The sequence below is a fragment of the Balaenoptera borealis genome (genome assembly GCF_965194805.1).
Source record: "Balaenoptera borealis genome assembly, chromosome: 15".
Lineage (NCBI taxonomy): Eukaryota > Metazoa > Chordata > Mammalia > Artiodactyla > Balaenopteridae > Balaenoptera > Balaenoptera borealis.
In genome coordinates, this window is record NC_138871.1 from 31,174,136 (window position 1) to 31,197,324 (window position 23,189).

Here is a 23,189-nt window from a genome sequence, read left to right on the forward strand (position 1 = left end):
CGCGCCCCCCGCCCCCCTCACCCCCCCTCGACCCCCGCGCCCCCCGCGCCCCCCGCCCGCCTCCTCTTCCTCCGGCCCCGCCCCCGCCCGGCCGCTCCACCCCTCCCTGCTGATTGGTCTTGAGTCGGGGTTCTCCGACTCCCAGCGGTGCGCGAGGGAGTTGCGCCTGGGGAATGGGGGTTCTTCGGCCCTGCTCCCCCACCCCTAGTCTAGCCCCACACTCAGCCCGGCAGAGGGAGGCCAGGGAGGCCCTACATCCTCTCCTAAATTTTATCAACTCCCTCCCCCAACCACCAGCCTACTCTCCTCCCCACTCCCTTCATCCCCAGGGAAGCGCTGTCTCCGCACTCCGGCTCTTTCAGCGGGATCAATAACCCAAGTGTTCCAGGAAGGCGACACCTACGAGACCGAGCAGAAAACCGGAAGTTGGACTTGCTCGGGCGCTTGGCGGGGTGGGGGGCTGGGGCTGGGGCTCAGGCCTGGGGTTCAGTGGCCGCCCTCGCCTCCAGACTCATACCTCTGCCCACACTCAGGAACACAGAAGGCAGGCCCTCCCGGCGCTCCTTGCAGGGCAAGGCCAAGACTGTGGTAAAAAGAGCCCGAGACAGTGAGGCATAGGTACTGAGGGAATGACCCGCACTCGCCGGGGTGAGAAGACAGATCTGCAGACGGATAGCCGGGTCCGGGAGCCGTGAGGGTCGAGTGAGGCCGAGACTGTGGTAGGCTGCAAACGCCCAGGTCCCCTGCGGCTCTGAGGCCTTCACACGGGGGATCTCAGACTGAGATAGAAGGTGAAAATCTCCCTGTCTCCCTCACCCCACTCCCGGCCCCGAGGAGGTTTTCCCGGGTCCCAGTTCCGCTTCGCCGGGCTGGGGAGAGGGGAAGGGCGGAGGTGAGCGCGGCTGGAAGCCGAGCTGGGTTTTGAAGCTGAGCAGTGGGGTCCCTGGGCCCTCCGAGTCCCAAGCACTTTATGAGGATCCCAGCGTTCTCCTGAGTCGAGCTTCTCCTTGGACAGCGCCTGGAGAGGCCAGGCCCGGATTTCCCTTCCTTTGACTCAGAAAGGGGCTTGGAAGAAAGATTGAGAGACCCCAGCGAAGACGTGTGTGCAAACCTGTGTGTGCGCGCTGGAGGGCCCGTGACGCCCTTCCCTAAAACGCTATAGCTTCAGACTTGGCTTCCCTTTTCTGCGCCGCATGCTAGCGAGCGAGGGTGCTTCGGTGTGTCCGAGGGTCCGATCGAGAGTGTCTGGGGGAAGGGCCCATGGCTGTGCCGGGTGCCAGTGGCTGTGGGGTGGCAAAGTGCGTTGCTGGTGCAGCCTCCATGACGCCCTGAGCCGGAGGAGCGGGTAAATGAGTGAGCGTGTGAGTCAGTGCCTTAGTGGGTGTCCAGTGTGCATGTGCGCGGTTGAGCGTGTGTATGTGTCCAATCTCAAATGTCCCCAACTGAAGGCGAAGTGGGAGGGGCGCACCAATTATTTAATTGGGTGACTAATGGCGCCTCCCCACAGGGTTGGGGACGGGAAAAAGGGAGGGTAAAGGGGGCAGGGGAGGAGGCCTGCTGGTCCGTACTAATGGAAAGGAGGGAAGGAAGAAAGGAAGGAAGGAAGGGAGGAAGGAAGGGAGGGAGGGAGGGAGAGAGGGAGAAAGGAAGGAAACGGGCCGCAGGGTAGTTTGGGTGGGGGAGGGGAGCGGCGGGATCGCGCCCAGGGTGTAGGGCAGGGTGTGCAGAGTGCGAGCAGCGCGGACCAGCTGCGGGGCCTGAGAATTTGTGGCGCCCTAACTCTCAGAGGGAAAAAAGGAGGGCTATAGTTACAGAAGGGCTCTAGGGAGTGTAACCCAGAGGGACCCAGCTCGGCTGGAAGGACCCATGCCGCGTGGCACCGTGAGCCCTGCACTTGCTTTTGGTCTCTCGGAGCCTGGTGCCTGGAGGGGATGCCGAACTCCTCTGTGAACCTCCCCCCGCCTCAATGGGCCAGGGCGCCCGCCCTCCACTCCAGCCCCATAGGACGCTGGTCGCTTGATCCAGCCCGTCATCTTCGCTCTGCACTTCAGTCTTTCCTCTCTGGCTCTCTCAAGTTTATTTTTATTATTCAAGTAAGACGTGTCTGGTGTAGAAACATTCTAAGCAGAAAGCAAACATTCGGCTGGAATCTCCCCGGCCCCCAAGTCCTCGCTGTTCCGTCGACCACATGGGAGGCCCGGGTTTCTAGAAGAGCACCTGCTGAACGCTACCAGGTTTTGTTTGTTTTCACCCCTCTAAAATTTCATTTTATGAATGATGGCTTACGTGTCAGGAACTCAGGTCTACGTCCAGGCGTCCTCTTCCAAAGTCAGTCGATGGGCTTCCGGGCATGCGCACACTTCCGGAGGAGCCGGGCCGTTCTCCTAGAGACGCCGGTGGCCTCCGCAGTGTCCCGTGGAACCGTGACCTGGGAAGTTGGGGCCGCCTCCCCTTTCCTGTCTGCTGGGAGAGCCCGGCAGGGAGCACGGGAGGGGGCTACAGGCCAGCCCCAGGTTGACTCTTGGAAGTTCCCAGTCTTCCTCCCGCGCCCTTTCTCCTTTCCTCTCCTTCTCTCTTGGCAGTAAGGGATTTGGCGTCCCGCAGAAGTCCCGGCTCTCTCTACTCTGCAGGCCTGGGAAATGGGATCACGGCCTCCGTGATTGTGCGAGCGGGGATCCAGTGAGGAACGCAGGGCTTCTGCTCCCTGAGGCGGAGTTTGTGGTGTGCGTGTGTGTAAGGCTGGGGATGGTGGTGGGCTGGAGCTCCTCGTCAATATCCCACTCTGGCCCAGCAGAGACCTTGACCAAGCCGATCCGGGAGCCTGGGCGACACTTAAACCCAGGCTCTTGAACCCCCCTGGGGCACACTGCCTAGGCTGCCCAGTTCCCCGTCCAGGAAGCGAGTCCACTGGGCTCCCACCCGTGCCCTGCCGGACTACATCCTCTGAGTCCCGGCTGAGGAAGGCTGGGAGCGCCAGTGCTCTGTATGGCCACGTGGCAGGGATGTGTAGGATCCGTCTTGTTGAGTGTGTGTGTGTGTGTGTGTGTGTGTGTGCGCCCGTGCGTGCGCGCCTGCGGACAGGTTGGAACGCTGTTTGGCTCTGCCGGGACCCTCGCGCCCAGGAGGGTAAGTGGGACGCAGAGCTCCAGATGTCCTGAGTCCGCCTGGAGCGAATTTTCGAGGATCCGGGTGGATCCGGGATTCCTCACCCGGCAGCGGGGACCAGAGGGCCCTTGGCCTATGCCTGCTGCCCTCACCCTCACCGCCAGTCTCCAACCGCCGTCTGACACATGTCGACCCGGCCAAGGCGCTAGGAACCCCGAGAATTTCCTTTGCTTCTCTGCCCCCACCCACACCCTTACCCTTTTTGTAAAGTGATTGAAGAACCTTAGCTTGGGAGATGTGGGGCGATCCCAGCCGAATAGGGGGCGGGGCGATAACCTAAACTGCTTTTTCAGTGGCTCTGGTCCCGAGGTGGCTGAGTGTAGACAAACCCCAGGTACTGATCCGTCCCTTCCGGGGTTCCGGAGGGCCCTGGCAGTTCGAGGCCCAGCTCGATCTGCGCTATCAATCTCCCTTCCGGCCTCAGCAGGTCCCCGGGAATTAGTGGCCTTGGGCATTAGGGGATGAGCGGGTCTGGGCACAGAGAGCTGCTGAGTCCTGGGCTGGAGTCGGGTGACACTTTGCCACTAGGAGTTCCTCGGACACGTGGTGGTCCAGGTTCTCCACTCACAGCAGATGAAGTGGGGAGAGGGTCATCAGGAAGGGGCCACCAACCCCAGCTCCCCTCAGATGCCCCTTAGGACTAGGTTTCCAGAGAATTTCTTCAAGGAGCCCCCTGAGTTGGGGAAAGAACCCCCTTGCCTGTCTCAGTACCATAAGTCTCCAGTTCCTTCCAACTCTTGCCACTTTGCCAGGGAGTAAGCCTATTCCACTCTTTCTCCAAGAACCTTTCAGTCCCTCCCCACCCACCTTCTCCATGCCTTTTGGTGCCTCAGTGGGTGAGATTGACTTCCTGAGCCGCTGGGCTGCTGAGAGCTGAGTCCCGGCCACCTGCAGGTAAATAGCAGCCCCCTCTCACACCCAGCATCAGGGCTTTCTAGGATCAGAAGTGGGGTTCTAGGGGAGCCAAGGTGTGTATGTGGGTGGATGGGAGTCAGAGCCTGGGTTTCCCCAGGAGCTACCTATACCTGCCTGCCCAGCCCTCAAGTCCTCCACTGCCAGTTGGCCTGCAGCTCTGGCCTCTGGCAGGAGCCTTCAGCATCCTCTTCTGGTGCTCAGAACCTGGAACCTCAAAGGTCTGGTCCTGTGTCTGGTTATTCTTCCATCTTTCAAATCCCTTGGGTGCTCTGGCAGGCGTACCAGACCAGGTCTCCAGACCTGGACCTCTGGTCCCAGCTCAACCCACTCCTTATGCCTCTTGTCCTTGCTGAGGCTGGGGCCGGGCCACTCCCCCACGACTGCTGGTGAGCCTGGGTTGAGCTTACAGCCAGTTCAGATGCCTTCCCCAGATGACTTCCTTTTCTTTCCTGTCCTCCCTCTTGGCCTCTCTGTTTCTACCGTGCCACTTCCCTCTCTCAGCCTGTGCATCTCTCCAGCCCATTCCTGGTGCCCACAGGCTCAGGGGGTCTGTCTTCCTCTGCCCTGATTCACTCCCTCTCTGGATCTCCTGTCCACCTTTCTTCCTGCTGGTTTTGGGGCCCTACCCAAATGTCCATGGGAGATCCTGGGCAGCATTTGCTCTGCCCCCAGGGAATCTAGTTCCCCCAGGTGATTGAATCTGCTCAGCCATCACTGCTGGGATGGGGGTTTCTCTGTAGCTGAAGGGCACTGGGAATTTGGGGTGAACAGGGAAGGACACTCCTCACACACTCAGCTGGGGGGGCACAAGACCCAGCTTGTAGAAATAGCTCATTCATCACTTCCTTCCCTCAACCCACCTGTACCCCACCCCACATGCCTGGGAGCTGGATCCCTGCCCTGGCACATTAGGGAGGAAGCCACTGTCCCACCCCCAGGTAGGGAGGGGTGGCATTTTAAAAGGAGGTGGGATGTTGTTGTTGTTGTTTATAATGAGCATTATTATTTTTGTAAAACACAATCTAATGTATCTGTTTCTGAGAACATCAGCAGTGCTGAAACCCAAGGAGGGCAGTTCTAATGATGGGATGTTGGGAGAGGTGTTAGGGCCAGAGTGAGGCTCTTAAAATTCCAGTGTTTAGGCCACTCCTAGATCGGTAGCTGCCCACAGGCTCAGTCACTGCAGTGTCATTGTCTTATTTCAGGCAACGCAAGATGACTGAGGCTTGTCTGTGCTGGATGCCAGTGTTGCACTCTGAGAATTCTGCAGGGAGCAGGATGCGTGGGGTGCTAGAGATGCCCACCATGGGGGTGGAGGTCACCCCTGTCGGGAGAGCAGGGAACCCGGTGGGCTGGGTCAGGGCCGTGGTACAGGTGAGATGGGGGACCACCTCCTGCCGCACCACCTGCTGCTGCACCACCTCCTGGGGCTGCCTGTCCAGCTGCCTGGCATTTCATCTCCTGCACCTGGTTGCTCCCTATTCTAGGTAGCTTGGGTGGTTGCTGAATCCTTTTCCCCACCCCACCTTGTCCAGTTCTGAGTCCTGGGGTATGGTCTGGACTCCCAAAGCCACCTCCTAGGCACAGCCTGGACCCTCCCCAAGGCAGAGCTCTCCTGCTTGGCTCTGTCCGCTCCTCTGCTTGGGCAGGGATCCCAGCTGGGCTGTCTTGACCTCCAGGGCCATCAAGTTCTGCCACTCACCCTGGTCCTGGTAGAACTTGCTGATGCCTTTCCTGAGCCTGTGAGTCCAGGGTTCTGTCTGGGAGGGCTGCTCAGGGGAAGCTGTGGGTTTGGCCAGAATGTAAGGAGGAGCCCCTTGGAGTGACCCTCATCAGGTCTGATGAGATTCTCCAGATACCTACCACACAGCGGGTGGCTTGTGCCTTGACTCTGGCCTTGGCCCAGGGCCAAGAAGGCTTAAGGGAGGACACAAAGGAGTTCTCAACACCTGCCATGTATTAAATTACCTGGAGAATTCAGAGAATAAAATTTCTGCTTGGCCACAGACCAAGTGGCTTAAAATCTGGTTGTGAGAGGGCTCCCCATGTTTGAAAGGCTTCCAGGTGAAGCCTTGTTGGAAACCACTGAACTGGGCCAAGAGTGGGGGAAGCAGGCATTGCTGGCTGAGAGAAAGGTGGGCGTAAAGGTCTGGATGTGGCAGGTCAGGGAATGAGAAATGGTTGTTTCAGCCAAGACCTTGGGTGGAGTGGGGGAGGGGAAGCCAGCATGCTTGGGGCTGGAAGGTGGGGGCAATTTCATGGAGGGGCATCAGAGAGGGTGAATAGGCCTGGGCAGGACACAACTGGACCCAACTCGAAGTGTCCAACTTGATCTGAAAACTCCCCCCGATAGAACTCAGGATTCTCTTGGGTAGAGGCCACCCAAGGGTGAGGGAAAAGGCCGGGTAGGGCTAGGTGGGTGTCCCTAGGTTCTAGGACAGGAGCTTGGTGACTCAGGATTTGGCGATCTTCTCTGCCCATCTGCTTTCCTCCAGACAGATTCCACGAGAAAAGTTTCTTGGCTTCCTGCTTCTCTTCCCCACATAGTTCTCTGTGACTCTTCCTTGCTCCCCCTCCTCTGATGATTTTGCCGCCTCTTCCTTCTCCATTTGCTTCTTTTCTCCTTCAGGTTCTTCAGCTTTCCTCCCTTCTCTGGGCCAACAGTTCCTGCACTGTTGTCCTCCCCACCAGGCCAGCCTCTGGACCATGGCAGTCTCCCTCCATCCTCCTCCCCATCCTCTCTCCCACCCCCTCTGCCTCTCACAAGCCCTTATTTTCCCTCTTCTCTTCAGCCCTCTCCCTGCTGCAGGAAGAGTGCCCTCTTCTACTTGTCTGTCTTTGGAAATTACGATCCTGACACGCACGCGGAGTTAAAATCAATGAAAAGACACCAGTGACATGAGAGAATCTTCTAAAACATTTTCCTTCTTTCTTAACAAAACCCCTTCACTCCTACCACATTCTGATTTTATTTGGATCATCCCCTAAAACGATTGCACCTTCATTTTTTTTTCTACCAGGAGATATGTGGCTAACTGTCCGAAGCTGTGCTAGGCTCATAATTTCATGAAATAGTCACAAGTCTTAGGGTGGTGACTCAGTTGCTCCATTTTGCAGAGAAGGAAACCTAGACCAAGGTCAAACAGTGGATTCAAAGCTGGGCGCCAGATCTTGGGGCTCAGCCAAGGCAAAAATCTCTTGCCCTCACTCTTCCTTCACTCTGAGAACCCGGCTCCCTCCCAAACACAGGAAAGTACACCTGGGCCAGAGCTTTGTGGCGGCGCTTTTGGACTGATGGGCAAAGCACCCTCGCAGGGAGCTGTAGCCTCTGTGGTGACTGAAGGAAATCTGGACTTGGAGGATACAGACTCTGGCAGAGCAGAGCCTGGGTTGATGTGGACAGTGAACTGACCTCCTAGAACTGTGTATGTGTTTTTTTGTTTTTTTTTAAAAATTTTCTTTATTATTTTTGGCTGCGTTGGGTCTTTGTTGCTGGGCGCTGGCTTTCTGTAGTTGCGGCGAGCAGGGGCTACTCTTCGTTGCGGTGCGCGGGCTTATTGCGGTGGCTTCTCTTGTTGCGGAGCAGGGGCCCTAGGCACACAGGCTTCAGTAGTTGTGGCACGTGGACTCAGTACTGTGGCTCACGGGCTCTAGAGCGCAGGCTCAGTAGTTGTGGTGCACGGGCTTAGTTGCTCCGCGGCATGTGGGATCTTCCTAGACCAGGGCTCGAATCCGTATTCCCTGCATTGGCAGGCGGATTCTTAACCACTGTGCCACCAGGGAAGTCCTGTGTATGTGTTTTGTTTTTGCTGTTTTGGTGATAGCTTTATCGAGATATAATTAATGTATCATACAATTCACACCTTTACAGTGTACAATTCAATAGTTTTTGTGTATTCACAGGTGTACTAAAATATATAGTATAGGCACAGATGTACAGTGCAGACATCACCACAGTCAATTTTAGAACATTTTTACTACCTCAAAAAGAAAGTTGTTGGTGACTATAGTTAATGATACTGTATTGTATATTTGAAAGTTGCTAAGAGAGTCAACCTTAAAAGTTTTCATCACAAGAAAAATAAATTGTAATCGTGTGTGATGATGGATGTTAACTACACTTATTGTGGTGATCATTTTGCAATATATACAAATATGAAATCATATCTTGAACACCTGAAACAAATATGTTAGATGTCAATTATATCTCAATTTAAAAATGGAAAAAAAAGAAACCTGTACCTTTATCTATCACCCATAACTTCCCATCCCCCCTCAGCCCTAAGCAACCACAAGTCTACTTTTTGTTTCTATGGAATTGGCTAGTATGGAAATTTCATATAAATGGAATCATGATATAATATGTGACCTTTGTGTCTGGCTTCTTTCACTTAACGTTTTGAGTTTCATTCATGTTGTAGCATGTATCAGTACTTCATTTTTTTATGGTCAAATAACATTCCATTGTACGTTTATACCACATTTGTTTATGCATTCATTACTGATAGACATCTGGATTGTTTCCATTTTACCTGGGTGAGAATGTGGGTGCTCCCCTGGCCTAGGGTGCCCTGCTTGGCCAGAAGAAGGAGGAAGTTTTCTGGGAGCAGATGGAGGAGACTGGTGAGGCTCAGGGAAGAGCCATCCACTGGCTGTGTGTCCCCAGCTAATCGATCACCTTCCAGAAGCGTCCTTTCCACTTCTGTCTAAAGAGGAGGGCCAGGCAGGACTGGGAGGCTTGTGGGAATTATAGACTCTGGAGTAAAGAGTCAGAGCCTTGGCTCTCTGCTAGGCAGGGTTGGAATCCTGGCTCTACTGAGAACTCATTCTTAACGGGTTGTTTAACATCTCTCTGCCTCAGTGTCCTCATCCCTTAAATGGGGATAATATTAGTACCAACCACCTGAAGCTGTTATGAGGAGTAAGTTAGTCTGTGTAGAGCACTTTATCCAGGATCTGGCACTCCGTGGGTGCCGGAGGAAAGAATATTGACACTTTCTTTTATCGTTTAAGGCTTAAAGCCGAGAGCGCTAGTTGGTAGTTGTCTTTCTCCTCGAGCTGCCCAGGGGGACAGGGGGAGGTTGTCTGCTCTGTGGGTTGTGAGCCCAGATTCCAGGCCCTCAACCCCAGCTTCCACGGTTGGAGTCGGTGTCGGGGTGCCGACGAGAAACCAGACTCGCTGCCAGAGCCGCGGGACAGAAATCTTGCTGCTGTAGTCCAACCTTCCTTCAAAAGCGGCCATTGAGAGAAGACAGTGAGCGGTGAGACCCGAACTCAGCCCTGCCTTCAGTCCTCCCGCTCGGAGCCCTGGCGCCAACACTGCCGAGCTTTGCGTGTTTATAGTGCCACTCGTGCCACTATAAACTAGTGTGGCTCCCAAGCCAGATTCTCCCGATCGCCAGCCTCCCGGCGGCTTTTCCCGACGCCCAGGGAAGAACGACTCAGGGATGCGTCGAGGAACAGCAGCACGAGCCCGGAAGGTTCCCAGTCCTGCCTAGAGGCAGGGGGCTTCGCGGTGGGCAGGGTCCAGGCCTTTCACCCTTTCCCGGGCACTTCCCACGAGGCACGCCCAGGAGAGAGCGCCAGCGGCCCAGGGACTGCCTTTTATACCGTTTGATTTCTTTTGAATTTGTGGGATGACTCAATTCAAACAAACCTAGGAAAACAACTTCTTAAATGATGTTAGAATACGTTTGAAGAAGCGTTTCGTTTCCATGCTTCCATCAAGGGCAGCTAGCTGCTCGTCTTCCCTCCCCGACTTTGTGCCTCGGGTAGCTGGCCGGCAGCGACTTATCCTGTAGACAGGTGCCTTTTTATCTTGGCCGCACCCTCCGGAACGCTGCACATTCAAGGTCACCAGCTACCCCGATCCCCAGTTCCCAGCGCAGGGGAACCCGCGAGCCTTGGGCCCTGTTGTCCCAAAAAGTGATCATTTGCGATCAGCGGCACCTGTAGGTGGGGTTCCAGACTGAGCTTGGCAGGGAAGGGAGGAAGAGCGGTGTCACTGGCACCCCTTCCGTGGCCACCTTGGCTCTGGAGTCTCCCCTACCTCGCGGGCCCAAGGCTTCCTTGCTCTCTGGGTGGGTTGGGTCCAGTTAGGAGTGCGGTGAAAGATGGGATTACCTAGGGACAGGGGCAGGGTGAGGCTGGAGGAATTCTCCATCACCTGACCCAGGGAAAGGACTTCCGGAGGGAAAGGGGAGGAGCCGCCTGGCAGTGGGTGTTGGGTGGCTAACTGTTGGCCTCTGTGGGAATGATGAGAATGCCCTGACCAGTAGCCGAGACCCCCTCGTGATCCCGTGATCGTCCCTTAGGTAGCCTGGCCCCTTACTCCGGAGATGTCGCCAGTAATTTATATCTACTGGGAGTAATTCTCCAGGAGCTGCTGCCACACTCTTTGGAATATTTTTCATTCAACAAATATTTATTGAGCTACTACTATATGCCGGGCACGGTGCAAGGCACTGGGAGACAGTTGTGAAACGAACAGACACAAATCTCCGCGGTCAGGATGGGGGACCTTGGAGTTTGATCTTGCGTGGCCAATCCACCTGGTGGTTCAGAGATACGCATGCCAGCTGATTTGTTTTCCTGGCTAGAGAACCGCCTCTGAAAATAACTCTCCTTAAAGAGACGCCTTAGAGCAGCCTCAGCCGCCCTATACTAAACTAAGGGCCAAGAAAGGGAACACATGGTCTCATTTCTGGTTCAGTTGGCTGACAAAACAGACGAAACAAAACAAAACAAACAAGCATAGGAACAACTCCCCTCCCCCCAAACAAACATGCGGACCCACGCCTTGGGTGTGCATGTGGGCTTGTGTTTGTAAGTGCATACGGTGTGCACTAATTTCATTAACTCTTTAAACAATCAGTTTGATCTTCAGAAAGGAAAACATGCATCTGAGGGAAAAAATTCTAAACAGCACAAAGGATTATAAAGTGACAAGTGAGTGTCTTCCAGACCCTCAGCCCCATCGCTGGAAGTCCCAAGTTGTTGTCCCGTATCGGACAAATATCTACCCCCCCCCCCTTAAAAAAGGAATTAAGTCACACGGTCCTCTGTTCTTGGTCCTGCCTTTTCCTCCTTCGCCCGCGCCCCAGCGCTTGCTCCTGGCAGCCCGCCTCCGCCTTACCCTTTCTGCGCCCTCACTGCTTGCCAGCCTCTTGTGGCTTCCCCACAACGTCGCCAGTTTAGGGTGTTACCTAAAATTTTGATCTTTGTGGGTCTGATAGATTTCTAAAAGAAACGAATTAATCTAAGGGGAAACAAGGGAAAGCAAGAGAAGGAAAGAACGCCAACACCCGGCTGTTGCGTTCGGAGGGCGCGTAAGCGTGGGTCAGGGCGAGGCCGGGCGGTGGTAACCAGCGCATCAAAGCGCCCGGCTTTCGGAGACCCGCAACCCTCGGCGCGCTTCAAAGGCGGGAGAGCGGAGAGTGGCGGCGGGGCGGCGGGGTCAGCGGGAATTAGCGCGCCGGGGCCGGGGCGAGGGATCGCCACGGGGCGAGAGTTCGGGACAGGATTAGCGGGTTCAAAAGCAGGTCAGGGAGAGCTAAACGAGGCGACGAGGTCCGTGCGAGGTCAAGGTCCTCGGTAGAGGCGGGCTCCGGGCCGGGCGCGGGAACGGCAGCGGGGGGCCTGCGATCGCGGGGAGGCTGGACCGGGAAGCCCGAGGTCCGAGGGCGCGGAAGGGCTGGGCGGGCTCCCGGGGACAGGCCTCGCCTTCGGGCGGCCGCGGGACTAGCACCCCGCCGAACTTGCGGCTCGGCCTCGGGGAATGAGCAGGCAGGGAGGTGAGCCCGGAGACCCGCCCGAGACAATTTCAATGAATAAAGAGCAAATGTATCTGATCTCTCGATGCGCGCACGTGTATCTGCGGAACAGGGTTAGCCTACTTTTCTTTTAGATGTTTTCTTTTCTTTTAGATTTTAACCCCATTTTTAATAAACTTTTTTTTTTTCCCTTTCTGGCAAGGTAAGAACATCTCTTACGCAAATAGTTCAACAAACTCCTCGGAGCTGTGCTAAGGAATTTCTTGCGGGGCTCTCTCCCTTCCCGCGGCAGATTTCTGCGGCCACTGCTAAGGAACAATTGCGGAGTGTCACACCTATGTGTAAAGATAAACACCACCCACAGGCCACACTTCTGTGAATCCTGAAAGTGTATGAAGGGAGGGACAGCGGAGCGAGACATCTCTTCCCTGAAAGAAGTGAGTGTTGGCGGTGTGTGTGTCATTCAGGGAGCCCCTGACTTGAAGCTCTTTTTTTTTTTTTTTAAGAAGAATGAGAATGTATTTACATATTACTTGAGTTCGCTCTCCTGAAAGAGCTCCTGGATGCTGGTGAAGAATAAACTTGGGGATATTGCGTCATGCGAAGTGGGTGATCCACTCAAATTCTGGCGGTGGTAGATAAACAGACGACGGACGGCTCTCAGAGTCACTTGGTGGAAGTGGCCCCGCCCCGGTCGCCATGTCCAGTGTCTCCACATTCGGTCACTCCTTCCCCAGGGACCTGCTTCTCCCTTCCCCAGCCTCGACCTTTCGCCTTCCCTTCCCCAAGGGCGAGGCCGGCGCCGTCGGGAGAGAGGGAGCCGGGAGGCTCAGGCATATGTCTTGATCTCCACGAAAACCGGCCTCTCTGGATTGGGTTCTGCTGATTTTCCGCGGAGAACTCTCCAGAAGAGTCCGCTCCTCAGGGGCAAAGTTTGCCAGTCCTGGGGTGACGGTGATGGTGAAGGCGGTGCTGGACTTCGTGGAAATGGAGGGCGGAGGGTGGGTGTGTGAAGATGGCAGAAAGGGAAAGAGAGCGGGGACGAAGCCGGCAGGTAGGGGAGAGAAGCCAAGAAAACTGGGTCCCAGGAGCCCGGGAGCCAGAGCCGGGGTCGCGGAGAGGGGGAAGGGGCGGGGCCGGAAAGCCGGAGGCCGCGCGCGACCCAAACAAAGCGCCGCCGGGTCTCCGCCGACGGTGATCCGCATTTTCCCCAATTTCTCTTGAATCTTTCGATTTGGTCGGCAGATCGGCTGGTCTGGGTGGGGACAAGCAGGCTGGGAGCCGGTCTAAAGGGACCGATCGCTGGAGAAATCCCACTCACTCAACCAACCGACATTCAGCTCCGCCCAACCCGACTCTGGTCGCGGGTGCGGGGTCGGTGAGTAGTGGTCAAGGGGTCCGTTTCCTACCGCTGCGTCCAGGTGCACTCTGGCTCTGTTCTGAAAGACCCTGGGAATCTCATTCCCGCTCCCTGGCCCCCACTGGCCGGTCAAAGTGCAAAATGCGTTCCTCCAAGTGAAGATACCTCTTTCGGTTATTAAATCGTATAAACAATGTTGAGACTCTTCTTAATGCCGCTTCCAGCCTCTGCACATTGTTCAAAAGGTTACAGCAACGGTAATATAATTTAAAGAAGAAAAAAAAAATCCCTATGCCCAAACCTACAATCATCCTCCTCATTCCTTAAAAAAGGAATTTAAAGGAACTTAAAAAGTGTTTTTTCACTGCACATTTAATTTACATCATTTTAGTCGTGGTGAACATGTAGTTTTGTATTCAGCCTTTGCTACTTCAGGTCTCGCCTACATATTTGTCAGGTACTATGGTCCCTATAAGTATACTTTTCAATGGCCGAGTAATATTATGTTACTGTGTAAAAGAGTCATTCAATTGTTAGATATCCCAGTGTGTCCAGTTTTTCAGCATTAAAATAATGCTCAAACCAAAATGATCAAATATACAGCTTTCTCTTTCGGGGAGGTTTATTTCTTCAGGATCCTTACTGGGACAACAGGATAAGGACATTTTCACTGCTTTTAATGTATTGCCAAACCACTTTCCAAAGCAATTTGTACAGGCATTTATTTTCGGGTCATTATGGGCTGGGCGTGGTGCTGGCGGTCAGGCCTTAAAGCCTTTTCCCTGCGCCCCAAGGCTCTGCTGAGACAGGCTCCCGCAGCAGGAACTGCTGCGCAAAGTGGTAAGCTCTCCAGGAGAGGGAAGACGAGGCTTGGGAGCTCCGGGGTAGGGAGAAGGCCGGGGTTCCTCCCCTGCCTGGAAAAAGCCTGGTCAGGCTTCAAAGTGGAGGTGACGGCAGACAGCCTCAGGCAGGGCTTGTCAGGTAGAAACTGAGGGAAGGACAAAGTGACCTTCGCGTGCACCGGCTGGGCACTGGGAGAGCTTTGTGGGTTTGGAGAGGGCGTAGTGGCTTATGTTTTGCGGGAGTGTAGAACGTGGGTGGGAGAGTCCGGAAAGGTGAGACTCACCACCCCCTCCAATGGAACTGGAAACCTTCCTCATCATTGAGCATTTGCACTATTTTAAACGAATGCTATATTAAGAGAGGCATACTTATTCATTATTTGTAAAAATTGCGTTTTGTTGAAAGGAGCTCACATTTCCTTATTTAAAAATACCAATTGTAGGGCTTCCCTGGTGGCGCAGTGGTTGAGAATCTGCCTGCCAATGCAGGGGACACGGGTTCGAGCCCTGGTCTGGGAAGATCCCACATGCCGCGGAGCAACTGGGCCCGTGAGCCACAACTACTGAGCCTGCGCGTCTGGAGCCTGTGCTCTGCAACAAGAGAGGCCGCGATAGTGAGAGGCCTGCGCACCGCGATGAAGAGTGGACCCCGCTTGCCACAACTAGAGAAAGCCCTCGCACAGAAACGAAGACCCAACACAGCCAAAAATAAATAATAAATAAATTAAAAAAAATACCAATTGTTCTTTAAGAAACAATTCCTTCCCTTAGCTGCAGTAATACGTATCTTAAAAGCAACACATATATTACTTGATATTTTGTCACAATAAGAATATATTCATGTATTATGTGGTTAATTAAAAATCGTAAGTTAAAACAAAATTATTGTAAAATAATCAGACTGAAGTGTATACAAGTTCTGCGCCTTAATCCTCCCTCCAGAAGTAGCATGGCTGATAGTTACAATGTGGCTAATGCCAACTATTTATATGTTTTTGGCAACAATGATTCGTATTATCCCTGCTACTCTACAAACTGCCCTTAAAAAAAGAAAACCAGCAAAAGGCCATGGCATTCTTACATGTCAATGGATGGAACTGTGTCTCATTTTTAACAGCTGTCTAGATATCATTATATGGACGTTTCACCATTTTTTCCTCTGTTGAAAAATTTACATAAATAATACATGAATGTCCTTTATATCATAAAACAATTCAAACAATTCCAGAATATAAAGATAAAACATGAAACAGTGTGGCTTTTTTCTGATGTTTCCCCTCTTCATGCTTGCCTCCACTCCTATCCGACCCATTCCTCAAAAGTGTGAGGTGAGAAATTTGGCAGTTGTTCCTTTAGCCCTCCTTCCAATCTTAAAAAAAAAAATTGTTGGGACTTTCCTGGTGGCGCAGTGGTTAAGAATCCGCCTGCCAATGCAGGGGACACCGGTTGGAGCTCCTGCTCTGGTAAGATCCCACATGCCGCGGAGCAACTAAGCCTGTGTGCCACAACTACTGAGCCCGCGCTCTAGAGCCCGCGAGCCACAACTACTGAGCCTGCGTGCCACAACTGCTGAAGCCCACGTGCCTAGAACCCGTGCTCTGCAACAAGAGAAGCCACTGCAATGAGAAGCCCGGGCGCAGCAACGAAGAGTAGCCCCCGCTCCCCGCAACTAGAGAAAGCCCGCGCGCAGCAACGAAGACCCAACAGATCCAAAAATAAATAAATAAAATAAAATTTAAAAAATTCTTTTATTTATTCTCTTTAGCCTGAAAACTTTCATTCTCCCCTCTGGCCCAGTAAGGAACAATTGGGCTCTGTTTACTGTGTATATCTTTGCCATTATATGTTCTCACAAAATATGCATTGTGTCTTTTTCTTGTGTGTGTTTCACTTGTGTACATTGGGTTTTATATTTCATTTTTACATTATTTTTTAAAGTTTATTTTTAAATAATTTCAAATTTATGGAAAAGTTGCAAGAATAGTACAAAGAACTCCAGTATACTCATTCCTTAGCTGCATTTGCTTTATCTTTCTCTTTCCCTATGTATTTATAAAATTATTGTTGTTGAAGCATTTGAGAATAAGTGACACTATGCCTCCTTATTCCTAAATACTTCAGTATTTCCTAAGAAAGGAGACCTTCACCTATATGACCTCAGTGCAATGATCAAAATCAAGAAATTTAGCATTGATACAATGCTATTATATAATCTTCAGATCTTATTCAAAATTTGCCAGTTATTCCAATAATGTTCTTTATATTATTATTTTTTTATGGTCCGGGATCTAATCCTCTGTCACTCATTGTATTTTGTTTTCAAGTTCTTGCTAGTCTCCTTTAGCTGGAAACAATTTATCAACTTTTCTTTGCCTTTTGTAACATAGACCTTTTTGAAGAATAGGGACCAGTTGTTTTATACACGTTATGGTTTCTTGTTTTATTTTAAACAATGTGAAACTTACACAGAAGTTGTCAAGTATAAAGATCTTATAGCACCCCAGACCCACTTGAGCATGAATTGCTGACACATGCTTTATTTTGTATTTACAACAAACAAGGGCATTCTCCCCAATAATCACGATACAATCATCAAAATCATAAACTCAACATTATTGCCATCAACTGCTCAGACCTATTAAGCTTTACCAATTGTCCTGACAATATCTCCATGGCAAAAGGATCCCGTCAAGATTGTGTGTTGCCTTGAGTTGTCATTGTTCCTTCAGTCTCCTTCAGTCTGTAACAGCGCAGTCTCATGTTGACTTCCATGGCCAGTTACCATGTTGTAGAATGGCTGTCAGTGTGGGTTTGTCTGATGTTTCCTCACGATTCAATTCAGATTATCCATTTTTGGCAGGAATATCAGTGAAGTGATGTTGAATTCTTCTCACTGTATCTTAACCAGGTGGGGTATAATTTTGATTAATCCCATCATTGGTGATGTTAACTTTGATCGTATAAGGTGGTGTCTGCTACATTTCTCCCTGTAAAATTATTTTTTCCATTGTAATTAATGTGTATTGTTCAGGGAAGAACTTTGAGACTATGTACATATCCTGCTACTTATCAAATTCTCTATTCATTGTTTATATCAAAAAATCCAGTGGATTCCTATTGTATTCAGTAGGGCTATAACTTGTTACTATCATTATTTACTTCATTATTTACTTTCAAGGTGTCCCAAGTGTAGTCAGTGGGAGTCCCGTCAAGCTGGCCTCTGTGCCTTTTTACAACACAGCTTTATGAAGATATAATTCATACACTACACAAATCACCTACTTAAACTGTACAATTCAATGGTTTTTAGTATAGTCACAGAGTTGTGCAACCATCCCTACAATCAATTTTAGAACATTTTTGTCACTCCCTAAAGAAACCTCATACCCTTTAGCCATCTACTCCTAAGCCTCTCATGTCGCCAGGACTCAGGCAACTGCATATTAATCTACTTTCTATCTCTATAGCTTTGCCTATTCTGGAAATTTCATATAAATGGAATTGTACAATATATACAGTCTTTTGTGACTGGCTTCTTTCATTTAGCATAGTGTTTCCACAGTTTATCCACATTGTAGCATGTAGCACTACTTCACTCATTTAAAAAATTTTTTTAATTTAAATTTAAATTTTAGGAAGCCTCTCCCAGGTGGGAGTCCCATAGCTTTTATTTTATTTTATTTTGAAGTATAGTTGACTTACAATATTGTGTTAGTTTCAGGTGTACAGCATAGTGATTCTTTTTTCTTTTTTTCAGATTATATTCCATTATAGGCTATTACAAGATATTGGGTAAAAACTTCATTCATTTTTAATGCTGATTCATATTCCATTGTGTGGACATACCACAATTTGTTTATTCATTCATCAGTTGATGGACATTTGGATTGTTTCCACTTTTTGGCTATTATGAATAATGCTGTTGTGAATATTTTTGTAAAAGTTTTTTATTTTCAATATCTTCTAATAAACTATAATGGAAAAGAATCTGAAAAAGTATATATATATATACACACAACTGAATCACTTTGCTGTACACCAGAAACTAACACAACATTGTAAATCAACTATACTTCAATTAAAAAAATGTTTTCGTGTGAGTATATGCTTTCATTTCTCTTGCGTATATACTTAGGGGTGGAATTGCTGTGTCAAACAGTTAACTCTGTGTTTAACTTTCTGAGGACGTGCCACACTGTTTTCCAATGTGGTTGCACCATTTTACATTCCCACCAGCAGTGTATGAGGGTCCCAGTTTTTCCACATCCTGGCTAATACTGGTAATTACCTGTCTTTTTTATTATAGACATCCTAGTGGGTGTGTAATGGTATCTCATTGAGGTTTTGATTTTCATTTCCCTAATAATTAATGATGCTATCTTTTCATGTGCTTATTGGCCATTCATATATCTTTGGAGAAATGTCCATTCAGATCTTTTGCTCATTTTTAAATTGGGTTACTTATCTTTGTATTATTGAATTGTAAATGTTGTTTGTATAGTCTAGATATAAGTCCCTTATCAGATACATGATTTGCAAATATTTTCTCCAGTTTTGTGGGTTGTCTTTCACTTTTCTGATAGTGTTCTTGTGAAGCACAAAAGTGTTTACTTTTGTTGAAGTCCAATTTATCTATTTTTTCTTTTGTTGCTTATACTTTTGGTATTATATCTAAGAAACCCTTGCCAAATCAAAAGTTGAAGATTTAGGCCTATGTGTTCTTCTGAGGTTTATAATTTTAGGTCTTACATTTAGATCTCTGATTCATTTTGAGTTAATTCTTGTATATGGTGTGAGGGAAGAGTCCAACTTCATTATTTTGCTGGTGGATATCCAGTTGCTCCAGCACTATTTTTGGAAAAGACTATTCTTTCTCCATTGAATTATCTTGGCACCCTTGTCAAAAAATTACTGTTTCTTTCTGACATGTGCTTATCATTCTTTGAGCACTTCCTTACTTTCTGGCACAAGATGCTTCAATTTCACCTTGTACCTTTCCATGCTCTAGCTCTTGAATCAGCCATTTTCCCCAAGGAGTTCTGGTTCTCTTAGTGGAAAATGTTATTTTAGAAGCGAAGATCTGGGTCCTAGCCATGGCCATTGCTGTTGGGGGTTGTAACTACAAGACCCTCTCAGTGAACAGAGCGAGGGAATATGTGAATGCACCTATAACACATTTACACTTACATTTATTGAGACCCGTAAGTTCACACCAATAGCTCCAATTCCAATCCAACATCACAGGGCTCTTCTTCTCTTCTGTATTTGTAGCTCCCTTCTCTGAAGTGAGAAACCTGGCTCCTAGTATCCTCAATCTGTTTATTTGATCATTTCTCTGACGTGTAACCAGTTTCCTGTTGCTGCCTTGTCTCCCCCCACCCCCTGGTCCAAATGCAGGGGCCCTTCTCACCCTCTTGGGGCTCAGACACTCAGGACTGAACCACTGGGGTCTGCCTACTTGGATCCCAACCCCCCTGCTGGATAACTGTGGCACACACGCTCCCTTGTGTGGACATTCGCCTTTCTGGGCCCCACGTAATGGCTTTTGGGAAGAATTTTCAGGAAGGAAGAGCAACATTACGGTTTTATAGATCCATCCCTGTTTTTCTGTGCACACCTAATCTGTTGCTTTGCACTGCTGTATAACACTCCATAGTGTGTGACCATCGCGTTTTACTTACCTGCTCTTCTGGGGAAAGATACCCAGGTGGCTCCAACTCCCCTGCCACCTCAAATAATGCCACAATGAACATCCTTGTACAGGTTTCCTTAAGCACCTATGGGAAATACCTTTGGGTTCTATACCCATGATTAGAATTTCTGGGTCACACGATATGAAAATGTCTAGCTTGCCTAAACACTGGCAGCTTGCTGTCCAGATAGCTGCTCCGGTCCACACTCACCAGCAGGGCACACAGGTTTCTGTATCTGCGTATCCCCTCCGCCCCCAACCTGGCATGTCTTGACTCTCTAGTTGTCGGCCTAAGAGGCATAAGGGGATATTTTGTTTTAATCTTCGTATCTCTGATTATTAATAATCTTGAGCATTTCTCCAAGTGCTTGGTGGTCTTTTGGCTTTCCCAGGTCTGTCCCTAAGCATTTAGCTTTGTTGGTCCTCTCCTTCCTTAAGACCTAAATAGACCTGACTCTTCACATTATTCTCCAACTTTCCTCCCTCACTTAAAAAGTCTTGAAAATCTTTTCATCAGCTGCATGAAAGTCCACAGCTTGGGTGACTTATAAAGTAGTAAGCCATTTCCCTATTAATGGGCATCTGGGCTCTTTCAGGAGTTTTCACAAACAAATGCTCCCATAACCATCCTGGAACACACATCTCTGCACATCTCTTTAGATGAATTTCTAGAGGTGTTGTCTTTAATTTAGAGTGTACATTTGAAGACAGTGTATGTAGTCACATGTAACAATGACCTCAAGTCTGTAGTGGAGACTTGGGACTCAGTCAGACACAAGAGTTTGGGAAGAAAGTAGGCATCACTGAGAAGTGCTCCTGGTTTTGGAAATGTGAAGAGGCGTAGAAGGTGGTGCCCAGGAGACAGAGCTGAGCACAGAGGAGCAGTCAACCATCTTGGCCAGGATATGCCAGGCAGTTGGGGAGGAGGCCCCCTGACAAGCTTCCTGAAACTGCCCTGTAGACTCCATCAGGTCCAGAGTCAGAGGCTCTGGAGGGAGCCATGTGGAATTGTGGGTCCACTGATGGGAGTAAGAAGTGTTATATTTTCATAGGAACAAGGACTGTCTTCCCCTCCTCCCTCCCCCCTCCATGGCCCTGGAGTGTGGAGGTGGAAAAGTAGCCATCTGGCTGATCACAGACATATTCACAGTCTGAATTCCTCCTCTCCATGGGGAATGGCAGGATGCAGTTTTCTGCCATGTAGTTGGGCAGTTTGTGCAGTGTCGCCTGGCCCAGAAGGTGAATGGGAACTGAAAACCAGCCTAAGCTCATTTTCGCGGAGGTGCTGCTTGGGTTAGAGGTGGACCTGTCTGTGAGCCAAGAGAGCCAGTGCCCAGGGCTCCCTGGCCTCAGGCCAGCCTCATGAAATTGTCCAGGGGAGGGTCCCCAGGCCCTCTCTCTCTCCCCAGCCATCTCTTCCGGAAGAGGACATGTTTCCCTTCCCAGCAGCCCCCCAGGGAGGGCAGCCCAGGCTCTCTGGGGAGATCCTACCCAGCGGGGCCTGAGTGGGATTGTGCAGTGAAGAGTAGAATTTTCACGGGCTGCAGGCTGAAGCAGCTGGGTTGAGCTTTCAACTTGCTTTCTTTGGCAGAGAGCTGAGGAGGGCTAATTAGATATACCAACTTCTGGCAGTTGAGTTAGAAATTAGAGATGGTGCTCCCTCTTGCTCCTTTTGGAACCCACAGCCTGTGACAGACACAAGCACAGGTAGAGTTAGGTGGAGCCAGAGGCGGAAGTGTACGGAGACCCAGGTGCAGGCAAAGCTCTCTCGGGTGGACTAAACAGCCAGCGTGGGCTAGATGGGCCACTGGGGACTGGGAGAGAGACAGTCCTTCCTTTCACACGGTAGGGAGGCCAGGCTGCCTGGATAGAGCAGAGCTCTGTGGGGCTGGAGTCGGAGGGTCTGAGTGTCTGATTTGGACTGAGGTCTGGGCAGGACTCTGTAGGGCCCTATGTGGAACCCCCATAGCCTCATCCCAACTCAGCTGCTTGGCTTCTCACCCACTTCCTGAGCACTTATTTTTTATAAGGGCTGGTGCTGGGCCAGGTAATACCAAGATGACTGACTCGTGTTATCTACCCAGGGGAGCTCACAGTGTGAGCGCCTGTGGTGGGTCTAGTGTCAGGGGCGGGGGGCGGGGGAGGAGACAGATGCGCAGACAGGCAGTTATGATGCAATAAGAAAAGTGCTGATAAGGGCTAACATTTATTAAGCACCTGTCGTGAGCTTATGAGCTCCATAATGACCCAAAGAGATGGGCTCTACTACCCTCATTTACTACACGGGGAAGCCAAGGCTCAGGCAGGTTCGATAACTTGCCCAAAGTTACACAGTAAACAGTGAGACTGAAATTCGTTCAGTTTCAGGGCAATGCCCGTTTCCTTCACCTCTGCACCACAGGACCCCACCCATGTCATACGTTAGTAACAGCGGGGCGAGCTTGTAACCACTCCGTCCTGGGGCTCAGGGACCGCGGGACGTGCGCCAGGCATGCGCACTACTACCCCGTCCCTGTCGTTCCGCTAATGTTACCGCGAGGCGGGGGGCCTCCTTTCTCTCCTTCTCCCGCCGCCGCAGTCGGGTGCCCGCCGGTCCTCCAGCCGGACGCCGCTAACTTGTCTCCACCTTCAGGTAAGCGGCCTCGTGCCGCTCCCTGCTAGTCAGGGACTTGCAGCGACGAGGGGGTTTCGCCCAGCTGCCATTTCCCTGCGCATGCGCTCTTGGGGGTAGGCGCCGGCCCTCTCGGTTCCCCGTGACTCCCCTCCACGCCCAGGGTCCCGGGTAGCGGCGGGGGGCGGGGGAAATGTCTCGGACAGAGGCCGAGCAGCTGGTCACGTGTGTCATTTCTCTGGTTTACCTGAGTGCACTCGCCCAACCCCGGTCCCTCCCGAGGGGTAGGAAGGGGGCGGGAGCGAGGGCCATTAGGACCGGGAGCCCAGAGAACTGTGGCCGGGGCAAGGGGTGTCTTATGTTCATTCCTGAGGTACGTCCCGAGGACTGAGGGTCCAAGGATGATGAAAACACCCACTTTAATGTAGTGAACAATGGCAGCCCCTACCCCAGGCCTCCCCGTGGCCTGACGTCACCGCCCTCCTCCTGTTAGTGACTAGAGGCCATTTTGCGTGTCTAGGAGGGGAGACAGACATAGGAGCAAATGATGCAGGATGACCTATAGGAGAATAATTCTGGGTATAAAGTACAAGCTTGGTGCTAGGAGGGTTAGGGGTCACCAAGAGGTTGCACCTGAGCAAAGCTTGGTAGCATCTATTGGAGCCCACCAGGTGGACTTTTCCTATGCAGGAGGGCTCTGGGAAGAGAGATGGTGGGTAGCAGTTCTGATGTGTGCATCTGGGTCTGCTCTGTTCCAAGCAGCACCTGTCTCTTTCCTGAACTTCTTGGCACAGTGTGGGAGATTAGGTCCTTCAAGACCATGGGGTGACAG